The sequence below is a fragment of the Peromyscus maniculatus genome, chromosome 13, assembly GCF_049852395.1.
Source record: "Peromyscus maniculatus bairdii isolate BWxNUB_F1_BW_parent chromosome 13, HU_Pman_BW_mat_3.1, whole genome shotgun sequence".
NCBI lineage: Eukaryota > Metazoa > Chordata > Mammalia > Rodentia > Cricetidae > Peromyscus > Peromyscus maniculatus.
This window is the reverse complement of record NC_134864.1, coordinates 60,689,963-60,717,725: the sequence shown is the minus strand read 5'-3', so window position 1 is coordinate 60,717,725 and position 27,763 is coordinate 60,689,963. Positions and strand designations below refer to the sequence as shown.

General features: G+C 44.3%; 1 protein-coding gene across 8 annotated transcripts in view; it reads left to right on the top strand.

Annotated features, from left to right (window-relative positions):
- Positions 1-27,763, top strand: part of Slc39a10 (solute carrier family 39 member 10) — a 130,070-nt gene that overhangs the window by 63,196 nt on the left and 39,111 nt on the right. Inside the window, exon 1 of one of the 8 annotated variants that reach the window (XM_076550407.1) lies at positions 13,080-13,222. The exons of 6 other annotated variants lie outside the window; for them this stretch is intronic. The gene's annotated coding sequence lies outside the window, so the exon portion shown is untranslated. Of the gene's footprint in view, positions 1-13,079; positions 13,223-13,858; positions 14,017-27,763 lie in introns of those variants that run through there. One more of the 8 variants, XM_042260391.2, reaches the window with a different exon arrangement.

Genomic DNA, 27,763 nt, shown 5'->3' with positions numbered 1-27,763 from the left:
CAGGCACAGCCCACGTCTAATGACAGGGAAGTTAGGTCTAGCCTCTTCGTTGAAAGTCCACATCCATCATTTTAAATTCTACATGGACTATTTGTCCTCCACATTTGCCAGTGTGCTCGATCATTTGTTTTGTATCGATATAGACTCATGGGTATTTATTTGAAACTTGAGTTATAACAAAACACAAAATTTTATTTTCCTGCTTCAGTCCTTTCAGATTTCATCCCTGGGAGTTCTTTCAGTCGACCGCCATGTCTCTCATCCGCTCTCGTTCAATTAGGGAAGCCCCTCCCTCAGGATTGAGAACGCAGGGGTGTCCCAAGAGGGTAACACTAGGACTCTTAAATAACATGGAAAATTATAATATCATCCTCGACAAACTGTAATCTTATAAAAATATAAAGGAAGGGAAGCTGTAGTTATGCCTGAGACGACTGAAAACACTTCTTTGTTTGAAATCTCAGAGTGGTCAAATTGAATGAATGCTGAGGATGTCACTGAAAATTCTATCTGATGTAGTTGAGGGAAGTAAATTGTTACTGTCTGTTCTTACTACTTTTATATTTGGCACACAGTATTTTTTTTCCAAAAAGCAAGTAATGTGGCAAACGTTAATTATGATGTGAGTGTGCCAGAATTTTTGATGTGCTCAAAACTTCTCTGTGAATGCCAACCTTGCAGGATTATAAAGAAAATGATTTGATTTGAAGCCTCATTTAAATTCATGCAAAGACTTGATCTTGGGAAATGCTATAAAAATGTTTTCCAACGAATAGGTACTTTTTCTCACAGTGAATGTCCTTCAGCATTAAAGCAAGTTTGAAACATTCAGGAAACAAAACCTGTGTTCACTTTGTTGTCTTATCATTTCCTCAGTCACAGTAATTGGTACAGTTTGAAGCTTTTCCTGGGTGCAAAAGAAATTAGAGTGAGTTGGATGTGTTGTTGAATAGGATGTAGACAAGGATGAGGCGAGATATTTATTCATAATCCATCCTGTACATATGCCATCAGCCATACTTCCTGGCTTTGGGTCCAGAGAAGCCATTTGCAATAGCCATTCTAAAAGCAGAGCTTAGGAGGTAGCGTCTTTGTGCTAAGCCGTGTGTGTACAGGATGTTGAGGTGCTAGCCCCTGCTACCCAGGAGGTGATGAGCGTAGGACACATCCCGGTTCACAGAAGGTGGAGACAAATGAACCATGTGCGCGAGCTATGTGCGGTGGTGGGGCATCTAATTGCTAATGCGTAGGAGGATTTCTAAACCAGAATGGGTCCGGGTAGGGAAGAAGAGTAAGGAGGCTACTTCAACAGAGCCCCAGACGACAAGTGAGAGATGGAGGGAGGGAGGCGTTGCAAGCACTGGGAAGCATTTTAGGACACAGAGCGAGTCCTTCAGCGGGGCTGGGCAAGAGTTCGAGAAACGCATCGTTCACACTGCAGACCACAGGGAGAGCTGAGACAGTGAGAAGAAGCTAGTCAAATGTTAACACGTTTACTTAGCCCATGGATTTGAAATGTCACCTCGGCATATCATTGATAGGAAAGAACTGCTGAGATTTTTTAGCCTTGTACTAAATTTTAGAAATCCAAGTGTGTTTCACGGCATGTATCCATTTGGACGACCCACATTTCAAGTACTTGGTGGCCAGACGTAGTAGCCTCGTGCCTACCCTGCCGGACACTCTAGTTGTAGAATGGAGTAGTGGGAGATGAATCTGCAGAGCCACTTCAGGAACAGCCTTGGTCAAGTGTTTGTCAGCTCATTTTCTCACCTCAAGGGGTGTGGGAGTTCCTGGAAGTTTTGTGTAGGAGAGTAGTGGATCAAGTTACTGACTTTCACTGTGCAGGATAGATTGGAGGCGGGCTTTATCAGGAGCCAACTCCTTCTAGATAATACATAACTTTTAGTTTGGGGGGGGCACGCAGAGATGTGGGTATAATGGGATGCAAGAGTCAAGTCATGAGGGTCAACCAGTGCAATGGTGGCCCGTACCTAGGATTCCAGCTACTTTCAAGGCTGAGGAGGCAGGAAGATGACTGGAGCCCAGAAGATCCAGGCTAGAGTTGGAGGGAAAAAAAAGAATTGTTAAAAGAGAACTTAAAGGTGTTGATAGAGTGTAGACCAGAGAAGACCGGAATGATAACATCACTTCCGTTTCTCTCCTCCACCCTTCCAGGAAGTATAATAGAACCATTCTGAGAACTGAGTGAGCAGTGGTGTGTATCGAGCAATAAGGTGTGTGCGTTTGAGTCGCTCATGAGACAGCTCACTGTCATGTTCACGTCTAAAACAGAGATGGATGTCACCAGCATATAATTAGTAGCTGAAACCGTGGGACTTGCTGTAGTCTGGATGTGGTTTGTACTTGAAACCAAAAGTGTCAGAAGCCAGCTACTCAGTGTGGTGATGTGGGTGGGGGGCTTTAGACTTTTAAGAGGTGGGGCCTCATGGGAGGTCGTTTGGTCTTTAGAATGCCTCTCAGAAGTGATTGAGGTGCTTCCCACAGGATGGTGATTAATGCCTGTGAGAATGTTATTACAGAGGAGAAGCCTGGCCCCGGGCCCTTCCTCATTGGAGCTGCCCACTCCACAGTGTAGTCTCCAGTGCATGCATTTGCTTTCACCATGCGCTCTGCCTGAGGCGTGGCTTCACCCAAGGGGCTCTCAGCAGACAGCCACCTGATCTGGAACTTCCAGCCTCTAAAACTGAGCTAAACAAGCCTCTTTTCTTCCCAAGGCACCCAACCAACCTCGGTGATAGTCTCATAGTTATAGACAGTACGCTCAACGGTGGTATGTAAAATTATTCAGGATGAGTGTATTGTTGTGATTCCCTAGTTTGGTTTGGTTTGGAGAGACCGAACTCAGCCCTTAAGCATGCTGGGCAAGCACCCTGCTACTGGGTTGCCTGCCCAGCTCCTCCAATCTGGTATTTTAAAAACAGCTTCTGAGACACTGATTTAAAATGCAGAATTTGGTTCTCACTCCTCAGTGGCCCAGGGAAGGTGGGGCTCTGCCCATTGAATAACAGTGCTCAGAGATGTGGATGGATGCCAGTGGCCCTTAAAACACTCCCTTCACAAACACCAGTCTACGATAGCAAACAAAAGGACGCAGAAGAGAGTGCCTACGTGTCAAGGGCTGAAAATAAGAGCCCTTGAATAAATTAGGAAATGAACTACTAGAGAGGTTAAGGGAAACCAGAAGAAGGCTGTCTGCTCTCAACATAGCAGAGTATGGCAGATTGTTCCAAAGGGGAGGTGAGCTCCATGATGGAGGAAAGGGGCTGCTATAGTCTAACGGGGGCGGGGGGCAATCAAAAGGGAACACCCCGCCGTGGCTACCGGTTCCGGGTGTCTGTTCTAGGCATGTCTTCTCCTCCTGTCAAACTCATCAACGTCTGAGCGTCTGAGGGAAGAAGCAGGGGACTCTGAGAAATAAGGTTGAGTGTCATTTGAAAAGTGGCAAAATGGTTTAGTGACTAAGGTCGGCCCGTGACGATCCGGGAGATGTGGTAGGAGAGAAGCCCCACTTCGATGGGTGACTTGAGAAAGGGAGAAAGGGCATCAAGTAGGTACAGAAGACAGTCCTTGTAGGTAACCATGGCTGTGAGAAGGAGGGAAGAGAAGGCCGAGGGCATGGAGGAGTGCTCACGGGAAGTGCCGAGGGGTGCAGGCCCTTCTGATTTCAGTTTTCTGTGCTGAGAGAGTCAATACTGTGAAACAGGAGTCTGCCTGTGTTTCCTGCCATATAGTTATTAAATAATATTAATTATTTTAACTAATTAATTATTATTAATAATATTAATGACAACCCACTTATACATCCTAACCAGTCAAATGATGTCCCATCAAATTGCTAAATTCTTTTAGCAGTTCTTGGGATGGATAAGACATTTTTCAAGATAGCCGCCTGTTTACCTATGGTGTGCGTGAAGTGCCCAGCGACAGTAGGGTGGAATTGGATGATAAATGAGACAAGGCTAGAGTTTTGAAACTAAATTTCTCAGTCACCTTCTCATCTTCCGTTACTGGACAATCATCTATAATTGGCAGAACCCACCCATCCCACCCCAAATTGGCCGAATTATTTAGCCATGTCTAACTCACAAATCAGCTGTGTAGTTCTTATAAATGAGACGTGGTCAGCACTTTGTTGTCGTAATATTGTGTTAGCTTTTATTTTCTCTCTACTCCTTGTTGCTGCCCCATTACCTCGTTGATGTAGAAAGTCAGATTATCAGCCACTACACTTGTTTCTTAACGTCGTTAAGTACTATTGTAGATACTGTACACGTGCAGTAGATAAATTAAGAGATGTACTTTTCTCAGTACCAAAATTCAGGTAAAATGAGAATATAAGTAGACTGTGAGAGCCCTACTTATAAACACAGATGAAAGTTTAATTAGGTTAAATGTAAACTGGTTACGTTAAATTTTACTGCAAGGAGGGTGGACCTGTTTTGAATCTGAGCCAGTTAATTTTAAAATAGCATCGCGTCATTTTTAAGGTGTGTCTGTAGCTCCACCCATGACCAATCTAACTGCTGCATTTCAAGAAAGCTCACTTGGTAAAGCGCTTGCCTTGCAAGCCAGGGAGCCTGAGTTTGAACGCCAGACCCCACATGGAAAAGCTGAATGTGCCGGGGTGGTGGAGACAGGTGGGTCACGAGGGCTCACACTGGCCAGCCAGCCGACCTGATAAGCTCCAGGCCAAAGAGACTCTGTCTCAAAATAATGGCAGATGTGACATCCGTGGTTGTCTCCCTTGTTGCTGGAGGGCTTCTCTCCAGGTTCCCCAAACCCCGCAGTCCCACAATCCACTTATAAAATAATCACTCAGACTCTTATATCACTTATAAACTGTATGGCCGTGGCAGGCTTTCTGCTAACTGTTCTTTTATCTTAAATTAACCCATTTCTATAAATCTATACCTTGCCACGTGGCTGGTAACTTCCCGGCATCTTCACATGCTGCTGGTCATGGCAGTGGCTGCAGTGTCCCTCCCCTCAGCCTTCCGCTTCCCAGAATTCTCCTCTCTCCTTGTCCCACCTACTTCCTGCCTGGCAACTGGCCATCAGTGTTTTATTTAGATATAGAGCAATATCCACAGCACTCCCTCTTTCTTTTCGATCCCCACATGCACACACACACACACACACACACACACACACACACACGGGTGAAGAGCACACTGAGCTAAAGAATAGTAGTGCTATTCTGGCCCCTGTAAATGTCAAATTGCAGTTGATTCAGAAGCTCTCCAGTGACAAAGCTATTATTTCTTATATGAAGTTCTTATTTCAAATCCAGAGAGAAAATGACAAAATGTTTTTCTTTCTTCCCTTCCTTCCTTCCTTCCTTCCTTCTTTCCTTCCTTCCTTCCTTCCTTCCTTCCTTCCTTCCTTCCTTCCTTCCTTCCTTCCTTCCTTCCTTCCTTCCTTTCCTTCTCTTTTCACTATGTAACCCTGACTGTCCTGAAACTCACTCTGTAGACCAGGCTGGCCTTGAGTTCGCAGAGATCAAACTGCCTCTCCATCCTGAGGACTAAGATTAAAGGTGTGTGCCGCTACTCCTGGGAAGTAACAAAATTAAAAAAAAAAAAAAAAAACTAATAAAATGTATATAGGAGTTAAGAAAGAGCTTACAACCTATATAATAACCCTATAGGGGTTAAGGAATGTCAAGGGTAGAAAGTATGCTTAACATGCCTTGGGCCCTGGGGTCCACGCCTAGCACTAAAATAAAAACAACCCCCCACGGGCCCCCAGAGGTGGTTACTGTACAGCTGACATTTTAGCGCTTGCACATTGAGGCTGGAGGATCAAGGTGGAGAACCTACTGGGCTACATGATGAGCTCCAGGCCAACCGAGGATCTATAGTGAGATCTTATCTCAAAAAACAACCAAATAATAATCTAACCAGCCCACCAAAACTCTCTATATAATCATTTATGTGGTATAATAAATTCCAAGTCCTCGAATACTGTATGTACTAGGCAGTATACTTATTTATTTTATATTTATTGCGACACTTTGGTCTATTTTCTTTCATCGTATTTTTATCATCCCAAACAGACACTCTGTACCCACTAAATATTAACTAGCCATTTCTTCAGTACTTTTCTCCCATGCTACCCAGCCTCTCTCTTCTATTTCCCGTCTTTATGAATTGCCCATTCTAAGCATCTCACAGTCATGCAACAGCATGCTTTTGACTGCTATATTTCACTTAGCATGGTGTTTTTAGGATTCATTCATCTTACAGTAGGCATTTCTACTGTATGGTATATGCCAATGTTAGTGTATTTGTTATATTGACACCCCATAGGAATTAAATGACCCGAACCCTGTGAGGTATGGCCCCTCTCAGAGATAATAAAGCTGAAGGATGACCAAATTAAGGCCACAGGTACAGAGTAAAGTTTATCTTCAAATTGGACTCTACCTCTTCAACTTCTAACTTCAGTTTTCTAATACTGCTAAAACATGTTACCATAGATTTGGTGTCTTAAAACTTAAAAAAAAAAAAAAAATCATTCTCTCACTGTGCCTGTAGGTCAGAGGCTTGGCTTGGGCATCCTTGAACAAAAACCCAGGGACCCACAACGCCGCCTTTCTTTCTGGAGGCTCTAAGTGGGAGGGTCCAACTATTTTGTCATCGCTGGCTTCTCGAGACTGCGCACTATGTAGAGGTTCCAGGGTCACCGGCCATTTTCCTCCTGACGTCTTTTTAAAACAGCTTGGGGAGCAGGGTGCCTAGGCGCAAATGTGGGGGTCGGAGGGCGATGTGCAGGCGTCGGCTCTCTCTTTCCAACATGTGGGCTCTGGGATGGAATGTGGGGAGTCGGGCTTGGCAGCCTGGCCCACGGAGCCATCTCACCGCCCCCCCCCCCCCCCACTTTTATCTGCTGTAGACTCCCCTTCTCCCTCTTGATCTTTCTTTCTTAGAGACTTGTGTCATTAAATTAGGCCCTTAATTCCACAATCAGCTTCCATTCCTTTTTGGTTTAACGTATGCGCAGGCCCATGGATCACAGCAAGGGCATCTTTGGGAGGGGGAGGCGGGGGAGACCACTTCTGCCTACCACGCTAATCTTCTTCCTTCCCTTCTTGCCTGAGCTCAGCCACCTGTCTGCGTTAAATTCTTCTGAGGCTCTTAATGTGCTCCCCCACTCAGACGCCTTGACGTGGTCACAAAGGCCCTGCTTCCAGGCCTGTCTCATCTCTCCCAATCCCCCATGCCAAAAAAAAAAAAAAAAAAAAAAAATTAAAATGAGACAGAGAACAGAGCGCGGGAGGGAGGGAGGGAGAGAGAGAGAGAGAGGTTTCAGTTCCCTAATCTGAAAACCACGCTTTCATTCACACAACACGTCTGTGTGGATCATCTCCCATGACCCCACGTTTCTACCTGGCTCTCTTCCACTCATCCTTAAGTCACAAGTCAGATGTTACTAATTTCAGGAAGCCTGAGTATAACCCATTTTTACCTTTGCTGCCATAGCAACTACACCTCTATCTGGCCCAGCATTCGCCACCCTGTGCTATAATTACCTCTTTAATTACCTCCTCCACCAGACCATACGCTGTTTAAGGCCGGAATCTCATTTTGTCCACCCTGGAATCCCAGCTACTTACTGCACGTAATAGAAGTTCAGAATTGTGCTTGCTCCATACCGGTCTCTTTTCCAAGGCAGACTAATGGCTTTCACTTTAAATCTGCTTGGGTATATTTTAGTGAACCCAACTGAGGCCTGATGGACCTGCACATTAGTTGCTCATATTTACATTTGTAGGAGTGAAGTCCTTAACACACACCTGATCCGCTTAATTTTTAATATAACTTTACTGATATAAATACATAACTTGAACGCCAAGATTAAATTGCCATGATAGATCAAATTGCCATGATGGGGAGGGAGGCTCTGAAATGAATGTAAAACAGGACTGGCTAACTAACATTCCGGTTTAAAAGACTGAATTGAACGTCACCCTCGGAGTGGATTTAAGCTAGTCAAGTTGAAGATAAAGCAAAAAGAGAGAAGAACCAAAGTTCACAATACAACCATCTCAACATGTTCTGGTGTTCGTTCTCTATTTCTTTCAAGGTTGCATTTAAAGTTTCCATTGGCTCACAGCCTTTATAGACGCCGGTTTATGGATCCCTTTCCCTTCATGTTTTAATTGCTACCATTTCAGAGAAACTGGCCAGATATCTTCACAAGAGTCAGGCCTGGCACAGCCATGCATGTGTGTGGGGCGTGTGTGTGTGTGTGTGTGTGGGGGGGGGTGCGTATATGCAGACGCGCATGCGCACACACGGACCAGAGGCCAGCCTCCAGTGGTGTTCCTCTGGTGCCTGGTTTTTGAAACAGTCTTCTCTCTGTCTCTCTCTCTGTCTCTCTCTCTGTCTCTCTCTCTCTGTCTGTCTCTCTCTGTCTGTCTCTGTCTCTGTCTCTGTCTCTCTCTCTCTCTCTCTCAAACTGCCTGGAGCTTGACAAGTAGGCTGAGACGGCTAGCCAGGAAGCCCCAAGGATGCACATGCTACCTCCAGGCAGAGGCTGACAGTAAGGCTGAGATGGCTAGCCAGGAGGTCCCAAGGATGCACGTGCCTCCATTTCCCCAACACTAGGATTTCAGGTACCACCACCACGCGTGGACTTTCCCCCTGGGTTCTGAGGATCCCACTCAGGTCTTCGTGTTTGTGTGGCAAGCGCCTGCAGGTCTAAGCTGCCTCCCAACCTCTGGCACAGTCTTGATGTAAGAAGCAGGAGTGTGGGTACCATCTCGGGAGCCAGGCGGCTAGGACTGGGGTCCTGGCTCTGCCATCAAGATATTTTAATCAAATGGACAGACATCATAAGATCCACTTTGTGGGGTTATATCAGGGATTATGTTTAAAACACTGAAATGTTGCATGACACTTTTGTTTTGTTTTGTTTTTGTTTTTCGACACAGGGTTTCTCTGTGTAGTTTTGGTCCCTGTCCTGGAACTCACTCTGTAGACCAGGCTGGCCTCGAACTCACAGAGACCCACCTGAGTGAGGCAGCTCCCGGGTGCTGGGATTAAAGGCGTGTGCCACCACCGCCCGGCTGCTTGACATTTTTTAAACCATGTAAATTCATGTGTTTAGGTTTGGAAGGCAAACTACGAAATATAACTGCTTAGAGAAACAATGTCCTTATCCTAATAATTGGAATGAAATTTGAGTATGAAATCATCTGGTGCTATAGGTGAGCTCATCCCCAAGAAAGAAAGAAAGCCGGGCACAGTGAGTCCTAGACTAGTGGGCATTGCCAGACACGTTCCCTACAAGCGTGAGAAATTACCTGAAGCTTCTTCCAACCTGTGCATTGAAAAGAGGTGGTGATTTATGCCATTCTCTGACGAGCAGAAAAGCGGCTTATTTTATTATATAAATAAAGCACTCTTCCTTACTTAGAACGAAATACAAGAGACATTCAGAAATCCTTGTAACCATCACTTGAAAGACTAGTTTTATTTACTTCCTGGGTATGAATGTTTTGTGTGAATGCATGTAGGAGTACTCTGTGTGTGCCTGGTTCCCAGCATGGATGTATGTGCACCACATGTGTGCCTGACTCCAGGGGAGGTCAGAAGAGGGTATTGGCTCCCCTGGAACTAGAGTTACAGATGTTTGTGAGCTGCTACATGGGTGCTAAGAACTGAACCAGGGTCTTCTATGAGGGTAAAAATGCCTTTAACTTCTAGGCCGTCTATCTCTTCAGCCAGTAATTGCTACTCTTGTTTCAACAGTTCATTTATTGCTTCCCCTAAAATGTAGTTTTGCTGCGTTCTTGCTGTCAAAGGTTTTAACACATGAAACTACACAATGTTTGCTAAGTGTGTCTTGGCTTAAACGACAGACTTGCTTGTTTTTGTAGATGTTAGTTGTGAAACTGGTCTCATTATCTTGGAAGCTTTGGGCAAGATCTGAAACTTGTTCTCAGGTGATGACATTTTAAAAATGAATCCTAAATATGTGTTTATTCATTTCAACTAATTTAGGGGAACTCACGGTTAATTGTTCCCATGTTGGTGATTTTCCTTAAATTGAAGGGTAATCATTGTCAAGACGGTTAAGATTTGCAATACTGATACGATCATTTCTGCTGCGTTCTTCTTTTTTTTCTGATTCCTTTGGACTAGGAGATGAGTTTTTGAAGGCCAAGTCAGCTGTGTAGCTGGGATTTTAAAGGATCGAAAGCTGCCTGTTGGCCCTTGGGTCCTATGTTCGCTGGAGGGGGTACCAAGCCTGCTTTTCTACATCTTCATGTTCTTGGATGGGGAATGTTGGCTGAGAGCCAAGTGAGAAGTGGGCTATTTGTTCTTTGTCCTGCGGCCCTCTACCTTAGGAATCTAGATAATCATGTATGCTCGCTCCTTTTGTGGAACCTCTTTTTTCATAAAAGGCCTGAAAAAATACACTCCATGAACAGCATAAATAAATAACATAAAGACAGTAACTTCTGTCATGGTCAAAGTCCATGCGATCTCAAGGCCGAGCACTGAAGGGCTAAATATGGAATCCCAGGGATGTGTGAGTATGCGTAGTAGGTGTGGGACAAGAAATCCTCCTGATGTCCCGTGGATAACTGTTTTTGCTTTGGTTCATTCTTCTGAGTGAGCCTCCCTCTTTCTCGGGAGCGAGGTCTTATTTTTATTTCTGAAGAGCATGCCAGAGTGAATCCAGTAGCTCTACAGCTTTTCTGCTATGGGAGCTCCTGCAGAAGCAACCCTGAGAGCAGAGTCCTTCTCTTAGCACCTCCATAACGAGAGACAAGTGTGTAGCCATTTTAATGTTATCGTCAGCTTGGCAAACCATCACGAAGTCAGTTTTTCTGTTCTGGGTGGGAAGTGCTTACATATTTGTGCTATTTCATACCTCCAATCTATTTCAGTCTCTGCAGATTTCTGAAATTCAGTTTATTACATAATTTTACTTGACAAGCACATCAGTCACATTTGTCCCTCGCTGAGGCTATATTGGCCGATCTTCCTGTACTGTCTCAAAGAGTCGGGCTCTTCAGACACGCAGTCTTGCTCTTGAGAAACAGGAAGACCTGCAGAGCTGGGATTTCACTCCCAAGTATGAAATACAGAGCCTCTAGAAATGATGGATAATTGCTAATTTTGAGGCCTAGGTTCAAACCTTTGCTTACCTATTCCTGACATCCTCTTTCCCCAGTTTTAAAATCTCTATTCTGGAAGTAAATACCTCACTTTTCACTTCATCTTCCTGTTCTCTTAAATCATCACTTCTCTAGGCAAAACTTCCTTGTCTGACCCAGACATATTTAACCATGTGAAAATCAGTGTTTAGACTGAAGTGAATTTAAGGAGATTTAAAAAAAAAAATTCATTTTTTTTTAAACAACACATTTCTTTCTTTCTTTTTTTTTTTTAAAGATTTATTTATTTATTATGTATACAGAAGAGGGCGCCAGATCTCATTACAGATGGTTGTGAGCCACCATGTGGGTGCTGGGAATTGAACTCAGGACCTCTAGAAGAGCAGTCCATGCTCTTAACCTCTGAGCCATCTCTCTAGCCTGGTTTTTACTAATCTTGATTCACAAAAAGAATAACCGAGTTTGAAAGGTTTGATTTCTTAGGAACGGTCCCACTCTTTGTAGATGTCATCACCATCTTAACTTTGTCGTGGACGGTGAGCACTTTCTCTGAATTCAGAAGGAAAGCTGGGTCTCTGACGTGGACTTACTTCAGTGACAGTTCAAGGTGGGGTGTTATTGTACCTGACTCTTTTCTAATCCTTGGAAGAACTGAAAGGGCCAAGGAATTTAATATACTGTCTCATAGAGGTAGGCTGGTTACCTTTAAAATCCAGGTACAGATATGTGCAATGACACTTGATTGAAGCAGCAGGAGCAAGAACATTAGCCCTTTAAATTGCCACATTGTGGAGTTCTGGGAGATCTTAAAGGACTGAGAGAGATGTGGGGAGCATGGAGGAATACCACCCACAGTTGGAGCCATTGACTGTTCTGCAGGGCTGTATTTCACTCTTTCACCAAGTATTTAGCAAACCAGGCAAGCATTTGTTTAGTAAACACATAGCCTCAAATCCCCCAAGGTGCTGGAAAATGTGATACAGGTGCTCTATCTTATTTGAAAGATATTATATATTTTGAAGACACTGACAGTGTTCAATCTAATAATTAGAAACCTTAAAATATAAGGGCCACTTGGATGTTTTTATGCTTTGTATCAAAGGGGTCTACTTACAATGACCTGATAGACTCTAAACAACTTAGTCAATACTTTTTACGTAATCCCCGGATTTATTCATGGGTCTAGGACTATGGTCATCCACTGTCTTCTTCCACTAGCGGCAAGGTCTGGCTTGACTTCTCAGAACTTCTCCCTTTGATAGCAGGGGTCAGGTCATGGGGTTGGCTTCCCAGATGAGAAAAAGAGAGGGCTCTGAGAAGCAGGGTGTTTTCAGTCAGGCATTTCTTAAACACCTGGAAGATGTTCCATGGAGAGGCAGAGAATAAAAGGCACACCGGATTCTTTCATGGGGTTCAAGTATGCCAAATAGGCCATGTAGCCATACTGAATAGGTTTGGTTCTCTATGCTCCTCCTTCCCTGTGTTCTCTCAGGCAAGTTACTTATTTCTTATGTCTCCATTTCCTGGGTAATCATTCTTCACTATGTTATGAGTATTACGTTAACACACATGCAAAGCACGTCGGAGGTGCCTGATACATAAAGCTGGCAATTATACTGCTTCTCAGAGTTATGTGCAGTCCGTTGGACACCCATAGAGCACCCCCAGAATTCACTTTCACTAGTACGTACGCTCAGTTTGAATACAGAAACACAGGCATCCGGGCAGAATACAAATAAGCCTAGACATGAATTAAGAGCCAGGAAGCGGAGTAACGCACAGCGAAGCAAAGGGCCTCCTTTTAAGAAAATTGTGGGTTGTTTGTTAGTCGCTTAAGTGGGGAGGAGGCCATTGTGAATGGCGGCGTGAGCCAAGGGATGCAAGCTGCAGCAGGATGTAGGCATGAGTCTACCGGAATTGCTGGGCAGATCAAGGTTCTGCCTTCGGGTGTAAAACTGTCCACTGGTTACAGCGGTGGGGAGTCCTTGGGAGGGTACCCAGAGCTACCAGAATTGCGTGGCACACTGTTTAGACGCCACTTCTCCTTTCTGTTTGGGAAGACCCACTGTAAGTGCGCTTTAAATGGGGGTGCGGTGGGGGGAGTTATGCAAAACACTTTGCACATAGCACTGAAGTTCAGATTTGCCCCGAGAAGGGAACGGTTTGCTGGGGCGGCGGGGGAGGAGTTATTTAATTAAGAGTTGTCTAACCGCGTACAGACCAACATCCCGACCGATCACTCCGAGACCTCTGGGCCGAGGGCGTCCGCTCTCCGGGTTTGCACGTTTCCCCACCAGCCAGCCCAAGGCCTCGGCAACCGACTGCGCTCGAAGGCCAGGCGAGGCGACCAGGGGCGCACCACGCATGCGTTAGAAAGCCGCCCCAACTCCCCCCCACCCCACCCCAACTCTCCCCACCCCACCGCGTCCTTTCTGGGAACGAAACTAGCGCGGGGGGCTCCCGAGCTCCGCAATTGGCGTAGCTCGCACCTCTTCCAGCTCCGCCCGCCGGTGTCGCTCCCGCGGCACCCGCGGCTCCCCTTACGCCAGGCGCGTCGGCGAAAAGTGAATGGCTGGGCGCTGCGGGTGCGCCGGCGGCGTAGCGCCGAGGCGGCCCGGGTGCGGCTGCGCAGGGCGCCCGAGCGGGCCGGGTGCGCCGCTGGCGTAGCGCTGAGCCGGCCGGGGTGCGGCTGCGCAGGGCGCCGGAGCGGGCCGGGTGCGCCGGCGGCGTAGAGCCGCGGCCCGCGCGCTGGGCTCCGCGACGCAGGTAGCGCAGGCGGCTTTGGAGAATACACGACTGGGTGCAGCCGCCGGGGTTTGGTACCGAGCGGAGAGGAGATGCACACGGCACTCGAGTGTGAGGTAACTATAAAACCCCGATTTGTTTACATTCCCTCCCCCAGAACCGGCCCCGTGCGCGGCGGAGCCTGCGAGTCCCGGGACGGCTTGGGGAGGCCGGGAAGCCGGGCTGGGGAAGCCGGCACCGGGGGTGGGCTGGGGGCCGGCTCCGGGGCCGGGGCGCCGAGGGGTCCGCAGCTGCTGCTGCTGCTGCTGCAGGCGGCGGTGGCGGCGGCGACGAGCCGGAGGAGAAGCGGCTCGCGGGGCCGGCCAGCGCGTGGGGCCGCGGGCGGCGTGGGGCAGCGGCGGCGGCGGGGACCCGTGCCCCCTCGGCCCCTGCTGCGGGAGCCCGGGGCGAGCGGCGCCGGTTGGGGGGGTGGGAGGGCTGCGCGGGCTCCCCGCGGCCGCCGTGCAGGGAGGGGACCCCGGGGAGCCGAGGCCGCCCGCGGCGTGGTAACGGCCGGCCGCCCGGCGCCGAGCTCCGGGCCAACCGTAAAGGCTCTCGGCGGGGCGCGCGCGGGAGCGGGGGGCGCAGCCCACGGGTCCGTCCCTGCCGCCCAGCCGGGGGTCGGGCGTGGGGGTGGGGGACGTGGGGGCGAGCGCGGCGCGGCCGCGGGCTTTGTTCGCGGGGCACCGGGGCTGCAGCAGGGCGGGCGGGCGTGGGCGCGGTTGGGAGCGGAGGGAAGTGGCCCGGCCCGGCCCGGCTCGGCTCGGCTCGGCAGGCTGGGTGCCCGGCCCGCCGCGGGGTCCGCATCCGCTCCGCGCCTCCCTTGGGGTGGCGGGGCTGGAGCTGGTGCTGGGACGGGGGACGGGGGGGGGTCTTCGAACTCCCCGGCTGCAGCCAGGCGAGGCCCCGGCGGGTGGCGTGACGTGGAAAGGGCTTCTTCCTGTGGCTTCCGAGAAGACGCGTTCACGTGGGGGGTGGGTGGGGGGTGGCCCGTCCACATGGGCCCGAGTTGAAGGAGCTGGGCACGTGGAAGAAGGCACCCCATCTCCCTCTCCCTCCCTCTCTCTGTGTGTCGCCGCAGGACGCCCCGCCACCGGGGTGTTTTTTTTGGAAGGGCCCCCTCTTCACCCAAGTGGGCTCCCCGAGTGTGACACAAAGCATGAGTCAAGGGGACCCCGCAGCACAGCCCGCTGTCGTCCAGAAACTTTTTTATTTAGGTCCCCATTGTTTTAAGTGCGGCCAAACTAGCGCGTTTAGTGTGGCAGGTTTTCCGCTGTGTTTTCTTTTTGAGATGGATCGGGTGGTAATTAAGAGGAAAGGGAGACCAGGGCTTGAGGCTTAGGGCTGTAACAGATCAGTTGGGGGAGCCCTGGCCAAGCAAGCCTGCTGTGTGCACACACACTGTAGTGTCAGGATTCCTCTGGTCCACACGTACGCGCACCTTGTGAGTCATGTCTGCCGGACACTGGGAACCCGTCCCAGACACCCCGCTTCCTGTGTGCACTGCATGGTACACCAGGCCGAAGGACGCACCGGTGAAAAATGCCGTGAAGAAAATAAAATGTGCCGACGGGCGTTTTTAACATCTTTGTGTTTTCCAGACTAAAGGGGTTTAGATTGTGACTGTAGCTAGGTAAGCATACAATGAGTTGTTCGGTTACATTGAAACAGTAATCTGGAGAGGACATGTTTATGGTGGAGTAATCCATACTTTAATAAAACATCCAATACCAGTCGTTTCTGGCCTGCCTAATGACTAACTTCAAACTCGGGTCTTTAAAGGGCTTGTTTCAGGCGTTTTGTATCACTGTCATTTTGGCCTGTATTCAGAAAGTTACTTTCTCTGTAGAAAGTAACTAAATTTCAGTGGTTTAATCTCCTCCCCAAACTGGCAAAACTGAATTCTGTCAACTAACCATGGTTAAGAACTCCTGTGCAAGAATAATTTGGATGCCACTTTAGAAGAGGTGGAGAAGATGTTTTCTCGTGTGACACCTGAAGACACAGACTGTAAACCCAGCTAATTTGAGAGACTGAGGAAGCTGTCAAGTTCCAGTCCTGGAATTTGTCTCAAAAAGTTCAAAAAAAAAAAAAGTCTTGTTATAGCTCAGTGGTTTCCAGGAACCTAGGCTCAGTCCTCAGTACTGCAGAGGGATGCACGTGTTACAGTCACAAGCTGTGCAGGTGAATACCCCATACCAGAAATGAAGGGCTGAAAATGTTTCCACTTTTTGTTGGATATATTAAATAATGGAGTTTCTTGGCTAGGACCCGTCTAAACATGAATTGTGTTTGTTTTTTTTTTTAATATTTATTTATTATGTATACAGTGTTCTGTTTATATGTATGTCTGCACACCAGAGAAGGGCACCAGATCTCATTACAGATGGTTGTGAGCCACCACGTGGGTGCTGGGAATTGAACTCAGGACCTCTGGAAGAGCAGTCAGTGCTCTTAACCTCTGAGCCATCTCTCCAGCCCGAATTTTTGTTTTTTATAGGCTGAGTGCACATACACTGAAGGAAATTTTACAATATTTTCCCTGCAGTTGCAGTGTGACGTGAGGCCTATGCAGACGTGAGGTGTGGATACCAAAACAAGTGCTTCATGCCAGTTCCTAGACGGTGTGGATTTGGTAGCATTTCAGTATAAAATCTGAAATTTTATATTTCAGTATAAAATCTGTTAGGTCTTCTGTTCCTGTCCTCAGAGCTTGTAAACTGTCCCACGTGGCCCACTTTCTTGTTCAGACCTGTGGTTTCTGTCAATAGTTTTACCCATGTGGCCCTTGCATCCCTGGAACCTTGGGATCCTCCCTCCTTGGTCTTGGGAGTCACCGTGGCTCTCGCCAGATTTTGAATCCCTGGTTTGAACTACTTTGAGGAGGCCTAATTTAGCATGTAGGCGCTGCTCTAGAAACTAAGTGGTGTATGGAGAAGATAGGGTATATACAGCAAGGGATATACCCTTGCCCCTTCTGAACTCTGGGTAGTGAGCAGTATTTGGATAAGTTTAGGGATTTGGAATGAGGTTAAATATTTAAAACCTGGATATACTATTAGTTAATTTCATTACCTTTGCCAGTTGCTTTAGACAATGAATTTGAAGTATTATAAAACCTACTTCAGGAGTGCCGGGCGGTGGTGGCGGCGCACGCCTTTAATCCCAGCACTTGGGAGGCAGAGGCAGGCGGATCTCTGTGAGTTCGAGGCCAGCCTGGTCTCCAAAGCGAGTTCCAGGAAAGGCGCAAAGCTACACAGAGAAACCCTGTCTTGAAAAACCAAAAAAAAAAAAAAAAAAAAAAAAAAAAAAAAAAAAAAAAAAAAACCCTACTTCAGGAGTTTAATATGGCCATCCAAACTTTTCTTTAATTATTGAATTTACTTTCTCCTTTTTGTTTTGCCTGATAATTGATTAAACCCAGGATGATACTTAATGATTTCTACTAATTAGGTCTCTGAGAGGTCACATCTTTTAAGTCCATAACTCATATGTAGTGACTGATAACTGTAGATTTTTTTCTGCCCTTTTCCTCACCCATTTTTCTATTCTGTAGTTACATGTGTATAGGTATCTGTCTATCATCTGTCTGTCTGTCTGTCTGTCTGTTTTCACAAAGCCAGATTCCTGAAGGGAAGCACATACCCCACAGCTTTTTGTCACAAACTATCAGTGTGTCACGACACATTCACTGACTGGGCATGGGTAGCTTTTCTGTCAGGTTTAAACTTAGCATTAACAGAATCATTGGGATAAAAATACTGGTCCTCACCAGTGTAGTGCCTACTCCAGGAATGGAAATGCTGCTGAGTTTTGTATCAAAGGCTCATATTCACCAATACACTTAAAAGCAGTATTCACAAATTGGACAGAGTAGACAACTGAAAACGGAAGAGAAATACTGGCAATCAAAACAGCTTTTTATCACAGTGGTTTAATTTTAAACCATCTCCCATTAGAGTGTATTTCACGTTAAAGATACACAAAAGGCTGGGGGTGTGGCCTAGAAGATGACTTAGCTGCCATAGTGGGTTCCTAGCGTCTATCTCTAGCCCTACTGCAAAATGGATAGATAGTCTCATACTGTCTCTGTCTGAGTCAGTTGCCTGGTACAATCCTCAACTGTTTGCTGCCCCCTAGTGTTTGATTTACCTTCAAGTTTCTTGGCATCTGTCCTCAAGACTGAAATGAGACTCTGCCTTCCCATAGATGTACCTATGGATTTCCTTTAGCTGATTACTGCTGCCAATAAAAATGTCTTCTCTGTTCTTTAACGGATTGTGTCCCCATACATTTAGTCCCCAGTTTTCCAAATATGTAAAAAAACAAAATTGGATAGATGCAGAATCAAGTTACATTTCAAAAGAATGTAGGCTTTTTTTTTTTTTAATTGCAAAAGCAATTTGTTAAAATCAGAGAGATGTTTGAAGTTGGCTTTGTATATGAGTAATGGCAGTTTTATTTATTTACTCTCGGCCTTTTGTCTTGAAAGGGGTGTTAAACTTTCTGGCTTAATTTTTCCCGTGTAACTTTATGTTGTACTGATAATAAAGTTTGAAAATGTCATATTCACATGGTGACCTTGTTTTAAAAATTAAGTAACTTTTGAATGAAAGAAAGTCTCTAGCTTCTTATCATTATCACTCAATTTCTCCGTCTTTCATGGTTTCAGATTATGTCAATAGTTTTCCAAAATATTTGTTTTTACTCGAAGATCTGTAAGTGGACCACAGTCATGTTTAGATTTTTTTCTGAAATAAGAAAATATTTTACTTCTCAATAAAAACTTACTGGAACATTTAAAAGTGTGTTCAATAAGTATAAAGCAATAGACAACTGAAAGGAAGGTTTAAATAAGAACCAGGCTACTGAAATTCCTTGCAGCTCGCTCTCTAAGTCACTCATAGTATTTAGAAATGTTAGGATACAACCATTTAGTGCTGTATCACATAATAGTATAGAATATTATTTTCCTAATTATTTTTAATAAAACATACGCGGGGTTACAGGCTCCTCAGATATAGGGCCTGGATACTTAATGAACTTCTTCATGTTAAAAGATGTCCGAACAGGATGCTAGTGGGAGTTACAGGTCTGTGCAAGTGTAAGGCCAACAGCTTATATGAGTGGGGCTTTGGGGGTTATCTAAAAGTTAATAGTAGAAGATTTTATAATTATCCATGTTTGTAGTTTATAGTCCCTTTAAAAGATGCTGCTTTGCTACTAAAAGAATAAGAAATGTCAGCTAATACTAGTCCTTGAATTAACATTCCCAACAGGCATAATTTCGTTCTTAATCTACGTTTACATTTTAGAGATAGTTTGTTTTGAAAAGGCTTTAGAGATGAGACAAGCGTGAGAATGTTGTGGGGAGCACCCTTAGAGTATTGACCAGAAGTGTTGCGAGAACTCCTAAGAGCTGTGAGAGAGGCCAGTCTTGGTCATTCACCTGAGACTTCGGCGGTCAGCTGAGGACGTAGACTGATGTAAGGATCAGGGAGCCTCAGTTGCAGTAAAGCAGCAAAGGTCTGCTTCCTGCCATGCTGTTGATGTCTCAAGACATTTCAGATGGGGCTTTTCGCAAATCTAAAATTTTTGTGAATGCATTGCCATATTTTGTGAACTTTAGAATTTTACAATAATTTCTCCTGACTTAGTTTCTAGTTCAGTCTCTGGGGTGTTTGTTTTTATGTGGACTAATCCGGGGGCAGTAATGGGACAACTGTGAACTGGTTTTGAATGTGGCTTGCTCGTTCATGTCTGTCCCTGGCTGCACCTGTGCTCACGGCAGCCCTGAGTAGGCTGTGGTGGAAATGGCAGCCCACAAGCTCTGGCTCTGTTCTGGCCAGTTCAAGTCTGCCAGCCCTGGATCCATTCTCGGGACTCTGTCAGCATTCTGCTTGTTGCTTTGAGTGTTTCCGGGAGAGCACTTGATTAGTAAAGTGTTCATTCAGATGACAACTCCCAGGTAATGGAGCGCTCAGGAGTTCTCCACGTCGATTCTGGAGAGCTTGTTGGTTTCCCCCTTAGCATTTTCTCCTGAAGAGACAGCAGCACCCTTATTGTGCCTGGTGGGGAGGTGAACAGGCCCGGGACGGGCTCCCACATGTCAGCACCGTAGTGTTTCTGCAGCTCCCAGGGGCCCTAGCTTTGCCTCTCTAACCGAGAAGTTGGCTGTGTCTTCCTTGTAATTCCTTCAGAGCAGAAAATATATTTATGCCTTCTTCCTCTTCCTATTCCCTTCTATTTCCTGTTTTGGTTTTTCTCTCTTCATTAAGCAACTCCTGGTTGTATACTTTTAGCTGGTGAACACGTATTTGGATCTGTTAGCTCTAACTACTCCCTGTTGAAGATTCCCTGTATATGTGAAGACATATACTGTGTGCTGTGTGTGACAGAAACATAACCTCTTCATGAAGGAGGCTGTGAAATATCAGATGCCGTTAGTGATTTCTTCCATGTTATAAAATGAGATCTGTAAAACAGTATAATAGAAGTGCATTTCACATAATTGTAAAGCCTCATTTAATTTTAACAAAATCATATATGTAACAATCATATTGTATATGATATGTGAATGTTTGTGTATGTATATATATGCTGTTAAATATATATACATATAGTATATAATTTATTGTGTATTTTATATCTAGTGCATACAATATATCATATTGCATATTATACATATGTAATAGATAATATTTTATACTATATGTGACACACATACATGTATAATATATCTATGTAATATTTCCCTGTAGACCTTTTTTAGAGTGTAATATCACTTAATAATTTTTTAATGTTTGGAATTTTTTGTTTGGAATATTTTGTTTTTAAGTTAGGATATTTATTCTCAAGTGAGTAATTGAATGTATATTAGCAGTGTAATACAAACAGCTCAGAGAACGTCTATACAGTTAGAGTGGCCATTTGAAACAGAAGCTATGGAACTTCACATTGGATTTTATACTTTGACTATCTAATATAGTTTTATGCACTTACCCACCACCAAATCAGAAAATCCATATCAGTTAGAACTAGAAAAATAATTAGCTTTATATCCTCTTTCATAACTCGTGTTCATTTTCTGCATTCAGTTCTTTGAAGGGATTGTGATTTTTCTCTTCACTTGCTTTTTGTGGTAGGATTTAATCCAGGGCCTTGGACATGCCAGGAAAGTGCTGTAACACTGAGCTGCATCCCTGACCCCTAGTTCTTGCTGGAGACAGGCTCTTACTGTATAGTCGAGGCTGACTTGGAATTTTCTGGATAGTCCAGGCTGGCCTTAGACTCAAAAGCCTCCTGTCTCAGAATCCTGAGTGCTGGGATTATAGATCTGTACCACCAGTGACCAGTGCTGAAAGTCTTTCCTGAAAAGGAAATAGATGAAAGAGATCTTAGCATTTTAGAAGTCCTGCTGCTTTTAGCTATACTTATAGGATTATGTATTAACTATGGTGAGAGGGAAAAGCTATTTACATTCAAGAATCATTCAAGAAGTTCCAGAATCTTCATAGGCATGATTGCTTCTATATGGAGAGATCAATAATAACCAGTGAATAATGACTTTGAAAATTCACTCTAATAAACTGTGAAATAGTGTGAAATAGTTACAGAAAAACTAACCCGTGTTGACAGAACTATCGACAAATCAGGAATAATTTAAAAATCATAAAGCAGGCTCTTTGACTAATTCCAAAGGTAACAGTACTGTTAGTGAGAGTGATGTAATTATATTGTTGGTGGCGGCATACCAAAGCTGAATCTTGAATTTCTCTGTTAAATAATTTGAGTGCAAGACTACACAGTGTTAAAATTTTGTGATCATTTCTCATCTTGGAGCTAATTATAGGCAAGTATCCAGAAATAATGGCATAAATTAGAATTAAGATGTATATTGTAGTAAAAACTACATAAAGGCTTGTGAAGTTCTCGACTGGTGTGATTTTTTTTCTACACACGCTAGACTTTTATTGACTCGTCAGCTAAATTTCATTGACTTTGACGGTTTTCTTAAAAATCAAAGTTAAATATAGCTTTTAGAAAAATCAAGTGGTTTTATGAAATTCTTTAAGGATAGACGAGCTCTATTTCCTTTTTTCGTATTCTTCTACAAGAGGTCAGGCGCCCTTCAGTGCCTGGAGTTGGTTCTCCTGCTCTTCACCAGCCCATCTCCAGGTAACGTGTTCACTGCTGGACTTAGTTAGGCATTGCCTCCTGTAATTCAGGGTGGCTTAGTGGTCTTTCCACCCTGTTTCCTGTTAGTTCCTTAAGTCAGTTGTCATTTTGATTTGGAACTTTATTTTAGTGTATGGTTTTTAGATTTAAGTGTTATGTACAGTTGATCCATTGTAGAAAACAGTCTTTCTTTTCTGCAGTATTTTCTTTTCCAACCTTAATATTTTTCTTAGACATCATCCTTTTTACTTCTTTTCTCCTACATATTAAAATCTACATCAGCTCTGTGTTTTGGGATGCAGTCGTAAAAGGAACATGAATTTCTTAAATCTTGGTGTGGGGATTTATATAGCTTTCTTACATATTAGAAATGGCTGAGCCTGCTGATGTGTGTCATTGGGTTGGCAATTGACAGATTAGTTTGGTATTTAGATGACATTTTTGTAAGAGATTGCTAAATGCTTGAATTGTGTCATCTTACCTTGTCCAACCATCAGAGGACCCTGGTGGCTCAGAAGAACTGTAACAGTGGTGAAAATTAATGGGCCAGCGCACTTTCCTGCTGGAGAAGTCGCTTCCGTGGTCAGCAGCGTCAGCATCTGTCTGTGTGCAAAAGCATTGCCCTGGGCCCTGTGGCCCTTGCCTCACCTCCTGACCGCAGGAGCATCCTTCTGACTGGCAGTTCTTATGAATGGAAGGATGGTGTAACATCAGGGAAGTGTCACAGTGACACCATGCTGAACAGAAAAACCACGGAGGGAGAGGAAAGATGGCTGCCATGGTAAAGACTTGGGCAGTGGCAGTTGTAAGAATGAAGGCATCTATCTCTTGCTCATGATGAGGGTTTTTGTAAGGATAGCTGTCTGCACATGGAAGGGAGTTGAAGCTTTTACTGAAGAGTAACTAAAATCATACATGTCAGTAGCTTTAAAGGCATTTCAGTAATTAATGACAGAAAGGCATCTCAGCCAGCGAGGTTTTACTCATCTCAGTATTCTTTGTATCACAAATAGAAAAGACTAGCAAAAATTGTTATCTTTCCACAGTGTGCCTCAGGGTCCCTGTAACAAAGGTCAAAATGCAGAAATAAAAGTAGCCATACAAATATTTAATGAGAAAGTAAATGTTTGCAGATAAGTGTTCAGAATACAAGAAGCATAGGCTTGATGTGTTGTTTATTGGAGTATTAGTTGGGTGTGTTACTTAATGAGGTACTTTAAAATCAAGACCCAGATGTTTATAGTCTAATTTTTAAGTTACAGAGAGGCAAACTGCATTATACTCATGTTCAGTGGACACATCTGCATTGGCATATGAGTGAATCTCAGTGGAAAGATTAAGAGAGTGCCTCAACTGTACTTATTTATTCATTTAGTTATTGAAAGGTTAGCTAGCTGGTCCCGGGGTTCGGAAAACAAACTCTTGTGCTGCAGGAGGATTCTGCTTCCTGCTGAGAACTCTGACTGCAGTACTGTGTACTTAGAATAATTCTGCAGTGCAGATGCTGCTGTGGTGGGATGAGGCCTTCCTAGCCCTGCTGAAGTTGAGTGAACCTGACACCCTTGGCCGTGCTAATTGCTCCTGTTTGTGCCCTCGCAATGCTTTGGTGGCATTTGTCAACGCCATTACGAGGGTCTTTTCTCCCTAGTTCTGGACTTTGTATAATTAAGTCAAACAGTGGTATCCCATCTAGTAATGGTAGTGTCTTACATTCGACAACTAATTGCTTTCCAGAGCAGTTTTGTCTGTGTTGTGTTAGGTTCCTTATTATGTAAGTGTGAATGCTACCTACTTTGTTTTGCTGAGGACAGACAGTGGTAGTGCTGGGATGAATAAAAGAGTTTTTTCCTGAGTGCTGATCTGCAGTGCTTTATACAAGGTGGTGCATCTGATGAATACATCAGAAATGAAGATGAACTCCAAGCAATGCTACTGTTAATAACTTGCACTCAAGTAACATTTAAATACTACAAGATAGGAAAATAAAAATGTAAGCCTTTTACCACTTAAAAGTGTTGTATTTTTATTTTATTTTGTTCTTAATTAACTAAAACAAGCAGAGATCAGTAGTCCCACTTTGTAAGACTTAAAAGATGATATGTACCAAAGGACTCATAACTAATAAGGTAGTCTAATCTTTAACAAATCTTAAAAAACTAAAGTATACATGTATTGTTATGTGTGCGTGTACATGCGTGTGTGTACGCACGCATGCGTTTGTGTGTGTTGGCACGCATGCATAGCACATGTGCAGAAGTCTAGGACAGCTTCGCAGAGTGGGTTCTCGCCTCCCGTCTTAGCGTGGGTTCTGAGAGCCCAGCTGCGGAGAGCCCAGCCGCGGCCCTCGGTCATCGGCCATCCGCTGCGGTAGAAGAACTTCTTCTGTCTTGCATCTCTTCTAACAGACTCGACACCTTGGCTGATATTTCTTCACACATCAGACTCACGGCCACGTCTCACCTTTTCTGTGAATTTTGCTGTTTATTGACAGAAGGAAACTCTCTGTGTTTTCATGAAGAACTGTGATAAAAAAGTCCTTTTTCAAATTTACACACTGTAAATACATGTTTAAAGGGATTTTCACTTGTTTACTAAAAGGGTGTCATACTTAAATCCCAGTTGAGCAGTTGAGTGGTTTCTCTCAGAATTTCTACCTCCTTACCTTTCAAAATAACAATTGAGAACATCGAAAGGGCTAAAGAACTTACAATACTTTTTTGTTTGTATTTCTTACATCTGTGTCTATGAGAGACAGCTGAGATGAGATGAAGAATACAGCATTAACTGTATTCTTCAAAAACACACTCCAGAATGTTCTGGTCCCCTCCAGAATGTTTTGTCCCTTCTTTTTAATTTTGAAAATGAAAGTTCGATGGCCCAGAGTTTATACCGAGTTGGTTACCCTCTCTGGAAACCGAGTGTTGGAGATAGATAGGGTTGTTTGTTGTTTACTGGTATTCTTTCCTACGTCAGTCACTTAGTAACTAATTGAATGACTTTGTTGTTTGTTTATGTTGTTTATATTGACTAACTGTTGTTAGGAGACGATTTCATTCCCCTCTAAAGGAGTCTTCATGGTGTATTAGATGAACCACTTTGCTAGGGTCCCATCAGTGTCTAGTTAAGGTATGAAATAGGACGCTGTGGTAGAAAGAGCCCTGGCTGTCGAGGCAGGTGAGTGCCCCGCAGTCTGGATGTCTCCCCTAACCCTGTGGTATACCATCAGTGTTAGATAGTCTCCAGGGTGTTGTCGTCTTTTCCTGCATTTACGTTCATTTGTATAGAAAAAGGTCAAATATCTATCAGGTCTGTAATAAGAGCAATTAGTGTATAAGGTGCTGTGCACTATCTTACTTGAAAAACTAAAATGTCTGTAACTTGACATTATATATTAAAAAATTCAGTCTAATTAAAGAATTTTGTAAGCCTTTTATAGAAGAATGTCCAGTCAAAGATCTCAAATTTTCTTTTTATGTAAATTGACAAAAATCATCTTTATTGGGTACAACACTGTTTTGATTCATGTATGCATTGTAAACTGCCTAAGTCAGGCCAGTTAACTGACATTTACTGAGATAAGTGTTCTTCACAGTAAAACAGCTGAGAAGCGGAAGCACGTGATGTGTCTGTGCGGGGTCTGCCTAATCTCCCGGAGACTGCCCTGGCAGTGTGGGGCTGTGCTGCAGCCCTGTTCCATTTCATGGAAGGACCTGGGTAGCTTTTCTCTTAGGGACAACCATGTGTTCTATGCATGTAAAACGTGGTTAAAACCTGGTGACGAATATTCAAGTGCTTTCTGTAGTTTTAACATTTAATCGGCATCAGTCTCTTGGTTTGGAACGTGGCCTGTAAGACCACTGGGGAAAGTTGGCTGGAAGATGATGTGGAATCGGAGCTGTTTTTTTTTTTACCACTGCTGAATTTTAAACTATTTCAGGATAAAAAAAAAATTATTTAAACATTCATCTGTGCAAAACGGTTTCCAGTTTTTTCTTTTTTCTGATTCAAAGTTGAAGTCTATATTCTTTGAACAGGCATTAAAAATTAAACATTAGTTGAATGAGAACACACTTGCAGGTAAGCATCCATGACAGGGTATACAATTCACGTGTTTCAGGAAGTGAAAGTACTCATGTGGCCAGGTTCAGGTAGAGAGAGAGAACTTACTAACGATCCAGAGTTATCTCATGATGCAGCCGAAGTTGGCCACAGCTGCACTGCTTGGTCCAGATGTTAAAACTAAGTACAGGAGGACGTTGATGAACTTTTTCTTTGTCATTTCATCCAAAGCAAACTGTTGGGTTTAGAAATACTGTGATTTCGTAATGATGAAATTGCCCTGTTGTAAATTAACCCTCTTAATTAGAAATGGTGTGGTGACGGGACACTTAAACTTTCGGCGGTGGTGACAAATGCCAAATCAGCAGGGAAACATGAACACAGGTTTCTGATGACATCTGCTAGTTTATGTCTTCCCAGAGTTCATCCTGCCGATTATTGTGCGGTGGGATTGCATACTGGTGTCTGCAGAGCATAGTAGAAGTCTTGCCCAGATAAAAGCTATCCTCAATTATAAAATTAATACTCTCAACACATAAAACCTGAAGAATTCTAAAACAGACATAATGGAATATTTTGTTTAAGGCACAGCCATGTCCTCCGAAGGCCACTATTTAGGATGAAGTAATATATGGGTTTGTCTGACATTTCCTAAGTTCCTTTTTCCACCCCACAGATAATCCTGTGGGAGTTAAAGGATTCTCAACCTCCCTGGAACGCTTAGGAAGTTCCATAAATTATAGGTGCACCTGGATTCCCAGCCTCCATGTGAACTGAGGCCTGTGGCTGCTTGCAGGTTGGATATAAGAAAAGTTGATGAGGGCAGCGTCTACTTCCCCTGCTGCTGAGGGTGAACTCCTGAACCTGTGTTTTCCTTTTTTTCCTCTTCCCACTGTCTGAGGTCCGATCCATCCACAGCAGGTTAATATGTTTCTGAATAGCCAGAGCAAGAGGAAAGAACTCTCTGATTCCTGAGCCTTTTGAGAAGGGGTCTCTTCAGAGCTTCTTAGCCAGCTCAAATGAATGCTTCTAACACATCTGCTAAAGTAGTACTGAAATTGCCAACTTTATCATTTAATTTAAAAAGCTCCCAAGTTGAAGATTACTCCTGTGTCACTTACATTCTTAAAAACCCATTATTCTCCCTTGAATGTAGTAATTAAAAGCCTGGAGATTAGAATCTTTGCAACGTATTGAGTCCTTTACACAAATGAATAGTGATACATGTCAACATAAACCTCTGCCTACTGTTTCTCGGTTTTCTGTTTCATACATAATTTATTAGGTCTTTTCTAATCTGCACTTACTGGTTCCTGGTTATTAAGCAGTGAGATCATGGGCATTGAAGAACCTTGTGACATCCGTGTCAGATGAACGGATAACTCAGACATGAGCTTACTCTAGCATCTCCGAGGACACTGAGGTCCCTGCAGAAGTGTTAAGGCAGAGACAGATGAGTGGGAATCTTACTTTGCTTCATGATTGGCTGGAATCATCCATGGCCTTTCATTTTCATAGTGTACAAGTAAAATGAATACGCTCTGTCTAGGCCATACAGTTTGTGTCTGCTTTATGTTTTTGAACATT